This window comes from Branchiostoma floridae, chromosome 11 (assembly GCF_000003815.2).
Source record: "Branchiostoma floridae strain S238N-H82 chromosome 11, Bfl_VNyyK, whole genome shotgun sequence".
Taxonomy (NCBI): Eukaryota; Metazoa; Chordata; class Leptocardii; order Amphioxiformes; family Branchiostomatidae; genus Branchiostoma; species Branchiostoma floridae.
Window position 1 is genome coordinate 20,993,373 of NC_049989.1, and position 7,395 is coordinate 21,000,767.

The window sequence follows — 7,395 nt, forward strand, 5'->3', positions numbered from 1 at the left end:
CACGAAATATATATTACCCCCCTGCCTAATCGTCCCATCGTAGGATTTTCACGCGGTAGGACTATTGCCCAGAGGGAGAGAGCTGCACTGGCCCCGTAGAGAGCCTGCACTTACTACGGTAGGCCGTGCCACAAGGAGTCTGGATTCCAGGTTAGCGAACGCGCCGCGCCGGTAAAATACGCCATTATTGATTCTAAACGACGTGTCGTCCGTGACACGGTTTCTTAACGATGTGATGCGGTCGACACGGACACTTAAACTTAAAAGATGTCTTAGAAGACAAGACGCTCTCCTCAGAATTTAAAGACACTTCATCAACCTTAAGCTTAATGGCCAGTAGGGCGGCTACAAAAAAATACATTTTCTCTTGAGTTGAGCTAGCGCTTGCCGCAGCTCAATAGAGAAGGGCCCTATGCAGGAAAATATGCGGGCGCCTTGATAATACGATCTATGCACGATTCCCTGCGTGAAAAATCTACCTCAGCACCAGGAAAAAAATTGAGAAAAAAAGATGAAAAACATGCGTCTAGAATATACCTGAAATTTAGTAGACGATACGTATACGGTAGATACGTATCTTAATAGAAAGATGTAGAGATGCTACATACACTTGATTAAAATGGCGGAAAAATGGGGGTCAATATCTGTATGCCGGCGGTCTAGGAAAGGATGGCATATTCCTGCCATGAAAATGATACCTAATTTTGAGATTCATCGAATAACCAGGAAAATGGCAAATATGTGAAAAATATAAATAAAGGCGTCTCAAAGCACAGAATTTCTGTAAACAACAACAACAACAACTACGTCATGATTATGGAAGGTCGGAGAAGCGTTCTTGTTGACGAGAGAAAAATGGCGGGAAAATTAGGCTGCGCGCACGCATGGCGGTGGTGCGGGAAAAGGGGGCGGTACCACACTGGCAGGGCAGCGCGTTGTCAGTCAGTAGGGCTATCGAACTTTCCTCTTCACACGATTTCGGCTGATTCTGACTCGTGTTGTAGCTAAAACATCATGAGGGCAATGATAGAAGGGGCTAGTCTCTCCCAGACTGACTACGCTGGCTGTTACAGGGAGAATAATTTGCCAGGGGAGTTTTGCTACCAGAGGATCTGGTCGGAGCTGAGGGGAAATATGAATCTCAGCGTGGACTGTCTCCCCTGGCCAATTTCCTTTTTTTGCCGAATTGTACGATCCCCGCATCCCCGAAGTAAGGCCTGGTGGAGGATAGAAGGAACTATCAGATATTCTAGGTTGCTGGATTGATAAATAGATTAAGAGAATTGACTAGATAGGCTGAATTTGCAGACGAGCTCGACGGTCATAAAATGACACATTATAGCTAAAATGCCTTAGACGCTTAGTCCAAATCATTCGCTCTATCTGGCCAATTTAGGCCATTTTTCTCGCTCGGCATCCAAAGTCAAAGTCTACCTGCAGGGATGAGCCATTTTTTCCCTGCGGTTTTATGATGTTTCAGCCCCTATGCGTCACCATTCCGTCTGTTTCACAGCCAGGGAAAATGCGAAGGAATTTTTCCTGCACGATTTCTGAACCCGCCTGGGAATTTTCAGCGTAAGGGTCGCCATTTTTCCCCCTGATGTTTTGTTTTTATTTCTGATTAGTGTCCAATGGAAGTTGTTTTGCATACATGTAATTCCAACACATCATCGGGTTTTTTATGAGTAAAAAATTGGGTTTGAAGCCGCAAAATCGTTTGACTGAGAAAAAAAATCCCGATTACGGATCAGTTTAAAAATAGTCATTCGTCATCGGCCCTGTGTGGGTGTTATCTGGGTCTTAGTCACTCACACCATCGCTGGTCGCGTGCCAGCCGAACTTCGGCCGCTCTTGTTCAAACCCACACGCGCGATTGTTCCACAATGTCACTACAAAACCCCTGCAATTTTCCCGCACGCGACGTACGTATAGCCTGGGTACCCTCCGGAAAGTAGTTCGCTCCGGCGTTTATTATACGCTACCGGTACAGTCGATTCTCGCTCTGACATTTATCATACACTACTAGTATATACAGTCGCTTCTCTGCTGTTTTAGAAGAAGCAGAAGTAGATGTAGCAGAAGTGAACATATGAGCGAACTCACTGTGACTACCCGGATAGCACCCAGGCTAACGTATACATATACACGTACGTAGCGCCGCCAAGATTGAAAACAACAACCGCGACGGCTCTCTATACAACCGTCGTTATAATCGCAATTAACCCTTTGATTAGGTTAATTTCTTAAGAAAGGCAGAACTTAAGTCTTCCTAACCGCAGTGTTGCAGAGGTTATGGTCTTCGCGGTGCGAGTTAAGTCTTGATCGCCATAAAAAACAACAATCCATTGGAAGGTATTAAGAGAGTCGGCCAATGGCCAACGGTATGCACTCAAGCGATGATGTCATTCTGACCGGGTCTGCACCCCTGCACAGCTCAGTGCGTCAGGGAGCTCGCGTCTTACAGTCTTTTCATTTTCTTGCAAGACTCAGCGGTTTTTCTGCGACCTTGGTGCAATGCCAAGACAAACCGTGTTGCATTGCAAGACGCCGAAAAGACTTCGGACCGAGCTCGCGATGCGGAACCGGCTTGCATAATGAGCTGGCGTCACTTTCCCGCGCTTTGCTAGCTGTCAGACGACCGGACCTGGCTAAACATGCCCGAGCCCATACTACAGCTACGCATTACCGCCAACTGTCGTTTCTACTTCATTTTTCCTCCCAAGATGTGAAAAAATGCAAGAAAATTTGCAATAAATGATGTTACGTGGTTGGTATCGCGCGTTGTTTGTCAAATAAATATGACAAATATGAGAAGTCGGTTTCGCGTAATCTGCATCAACGTGTACGCGCGACAAGGCAAAATGGCTGACGTAAAAAGAAGAGAGAAAAAAGAAAACATGTTGTTTGTCTCACCTGGGCGCGGGTTTGTTCTCGTTGTTCTGCAGAAGCTAACGGTGCATGAGGAAGAGCAGGACCCCGACGTGCCAGGCCAGCAGCACCGCGTCGGGCCAGGGTCTCCGGCGGCTCGCCTCGCCGGCCGGGCCCGAGAGCTCCACCGCGAGGCGCCGGCGGGGTCGGCGGGGGAGCTCGATCTTCTTGGCGAAGAACTCCTGCTCGAAGGTGTCGCCGATCTCCGCTAGTCTCTGCGCGACGATCTGCACGTCCGTCTCCGTGCTACCACCACCGCTCATGGTTCCCCATTACATATACACAGAACCGGGCAGCTCTGTTCGCGCACTCCGATTCAGACCGATGTGTTATTTTCCCGCGGCGAGTGGCGCTCTACTCTGACAGGTGGTGGCGCACAGGTAAGATATATACCTGCGCCGCCGCCAGGTTGTTTACATCGGGCAGGCAGCTCGCGCGGCAGATATGGAAAGTAGCGCCGCGATGCTGCGCTCTAATTGGGTAACGGTCTGGCACCGTGCCAGCGCTGTAGACTCGCTAGCAGGCATCGCGACGGGTATCTTGACGTCACCGGTTTGGAAATGTGTTGTGAGTGCTGCAGTTTTCTGTATGTATCGTTAGTTCACCTTTATCCATTGGGTAACTTATTTCCGTTTTTTAAACAAGATATGTACAGATATCAAGTCAACGGAGCGGAGGTTACTTTAAAATTGCAATATTTTCAGGATATTGCATCTTGAAACCACCACCCGTTGACAAAATATCCCTGTTTTTAAAAACAACGGATATAGGTAACCCCACGGATAAAGGTGAACTAGTGTTATGTAGTCTCTAGAAAGACTGCATAGATCGCTGATCATGAAAACAGAAATCGGCCAAATAAACTGAAATTCTGAATGATACGTCTGATATGTTAGCCACTCATAGAGGTACAGTTTGCAACCTACTTTTCTTACTCCCATGGCCGAATAAATCCGCTGGCATGTTAAAATGTTATTGACTGTATTTGACCGATTTCTACTATTTTCACAGTAACCGACTTAGTCTGGTATAAAATATTTTCCGAACTCCATCGAAAAAAGTGACTAATATTTAACATTAACCATCATATGAAACACGATGATAAGTTTAAGAAATGTCACGAAATCAGACGAAAATCTCACCTAGGAGCCTGACTCGAGGTTACCGCAGGCGCGTGGCGGGAAACATCCCCCGGGGACTGAGGCGGGAATAACAACACACGGACCGTCTCTCGTCTGGCGGACTTGCTACATGGTCGCCATTAGCAACGGGGTAAATAAATACAAACTTTCTCCGTAGCACAAAAGTATAAGGGGCTTTCGCATGGTCACCTATAACGTCAGGGGACAAATAGATATAAACTTTCTCCGCAAGTCAGGGGACTTGACAGGGTTATTTACATTTCTAGATAGATACAAACTCTCTCCGAAAGACAAAGGTACGATGGTTTCACAGAACGCAAAATAAACAGATACAAACTCTCTTCGTAAGACAAAGGTAAGGGGGTTTCACAGAGTTGCAACATAAATAGATACAAACTTTCATCGAAAGACAAAAGTAAGGGGTTTTTATAGTATACTCTAACGTCATGGAATGAATAAATAGATACAAACTTTCTCCGCAAGTCAGGGGATTTCACAATGTTATTTACGTTTCTAAATATAGCGAGTACAAATGACGAATGAAAGTTAAATCTTAAGAATTAGCATAGGACAAAGTCTAAGTCGATGCCAACGCGAATACGTTATGTATAGTATCGAACGGGGATTTTCATAACATATCAGGTAAAAATTCAATACCGTTCATTAATTTTTCTTTGCAAACACGCAATTCATTATTAGATCTAGTGAGTCATTGTGTATTATGTATAAGTTCGCCGTGATATTGATAATGAGAACTTTGTTAATTCTATAATAACTTCACAGAAACTAGGGCAAAGGTACCGACCCCGAACCAGGGACAGTTGCGTTTATACTGACGTCATGTTCAAGTAGATGTGTGGTGTATTGTCCCAGTTTCGGATGCTTAGCGCGAACGGTCACACGAGTACGCATATAGTATACAAGTCCGGGTGAGTTGTGTATTGGAATTCTTTTGGTTCAGGTAATGTGGAGTAGAAGTTGTATTTTACTTTTACTTTTACTTTTACTGTGAAGCCTTGTTTAATTGATTGATTAATATCGAACCGCAAAAAACAACGTTTTGGGGCTTAAACTTTACCTAAACCAAAAATGTTACTACGGAACTTGTACTGACTTGTCACTAATATACTCATTCATATGACGGCTCCCTTACGTTTTGTTAAGAAAAGTATGACCGCATGTGAGCCGTGCATGAAAACGAATCCCACGCACAACATCTGCTTGGAGATTATGAGGTGCATTCGCTACTCTTTCCTGTATTTATTTATTTATTTAATTTATTTATTTCTGTAATCTCCAAGCAGATGTAAGATGCGGCTTGTTTTGCTCGAGCCCAAAAAAAAAGCCGACCAATAAAAATGATGATCGAAATGCCAAAAAACAAGCAGCACCGTACATCTGCTTGGAGCTGTCCCTCATGTGCGTCACCTGGCGTACAGGTAGCTCACCTGGCGGTACAGGTAAAACACCATCAGCACGCGATGTCCCGTGTACTGACCTCCGCGTGAACTCTCCAAGACTTGGCGACGCCGGGAGTGGAAGAGTCCGGCCGGGCAGACGTCAGGCGGCTAGCCTCCGTCGCAGGCTTTTCGCGCGATGGTTTACGTCACTTTTCCGAACCGACCAGCTTTCGGGAGCTCTCTCACTCACTCACTCATCTTCGCCGCATATCAGTCTTTGCATGCTAAAGTTGACTGTCATTGTTTCGGGGGCAAAAAGCATGATATGCATGTAAAAGACTAAACTAGTCAAGACATAAAGAGATTAGCCGTGGGCATTTCTTGTGTAGATGTTTATACGTAATAATATAATATACATTCTATTTTCCGTTTCCACAAACAGCCCGGTCGGGCCCGGTTTGTTAATGTGACGTTAGCCCTCTCAGGGCTGTTCGGATTTCCTTGGGGCCATGTTGGTCCAAGAGCCGGGAGTGTGGGCCCTGGAAACCGTCTGGCATCCAGGCTACTAGATGCCTGTACCTGAGTCTACAGCGACAGACACTGCCAGGCCAAACGCCGACGCGTCAGCTCGCCATCCCCTGTCTCCAGGACCGCACAGCAGGCGGGCGGAGTGGTCATTAAAAGGACGTCTGCAGAAGAGGGCGACACCAGGTTTATTTCAACAAGAACGCCACAGACAGACGGTTTACGATGTCTAAGATAATGTTGTCGACAGTTTTAGGGCAGTTATGGCTCCATCTTTCTTTTCATTCTGTATGCATCCCTTGGGAAGGTTAAGTGCAGAGAACATTGATAAGAATTAGGGCGACGCCTTCCCTTTGGGTTTCACGTCTCCGCCATGTCTTCTTTGGTTAGTTAGTTAGCGTAAGTGTTTCCCGCACCTCACATGGTGCATATAGTGGCGCCCATCTCCGTTCCGAAGCCCTTGGGCCACACGATCACCACAACAGGTGGCTAGATCATTGGCAGTGGTCTGTATGGTCAACTACTATACTCTTTCCCGGATGCTGAGTGCTCAGCAAATAAGTACATGTGTATGTACCAATTCAAGCTTAAATTTCTCTTTATACAATAAAAGGATAGACATTGTTCCAACTTACTGTACCCTAGGTATTATGTTTACAGCAGGTTGCACATTTAGTACTGCTGTAAAGAATCTACAAAAGAAGGCCCTAAGAGCATTATTTAGTATTAGAAGTACATTAGGAGAATCTAGATCTTCTGTATCACTGCATTGCAAATTGTTTGACACATGTGTCCTACCTATTTTATTGTATGGATCTGAAGTCTGGTGTAGTAGCAAATTGGATGACAAATCCCCTTTAGAGTCCGTCCATCTGAAATTCTGTAAATACATCCTAGGTGTTCGAAGGAACGCTAGTAATTTTGCAAGTAGAGCGGAACTGGGGCGTTTCCCCTTGTGGATTGAAGCTCAATGCAGAATGTATAATTATTATTTTAGATTAGCCAACGAAGTGCACACAGGTAGTCTTCAATATGAAGCTTACATGGTACAGCAGGAACTAGATAGTCGTAAAACATCCTGCTGGTTATCTGATGTAAGGAAACTCTTAGAGGAGTCCGGCTTTGCCTACCTGTATATAAACGGTCACTCTAACATACCCACTCATCTAAATCAACTAAAGCAAAGGTTGAAAGATATTTTCATCCAAAGATTCCATTCAGAACTACAAGCGATTGGACGAAAAGAAAACCAGGGAAACAAATTGAGGACGTACAAAACATTCAAAGAAACATATGAAAGAGAAACATATCTAAACATCTCAAGCTTTGAACATCGCAGAGCCATGTGTAGATTTCGCATAAGTGACCATCCGTTACATATAGAATCCGGCAGGCATAAC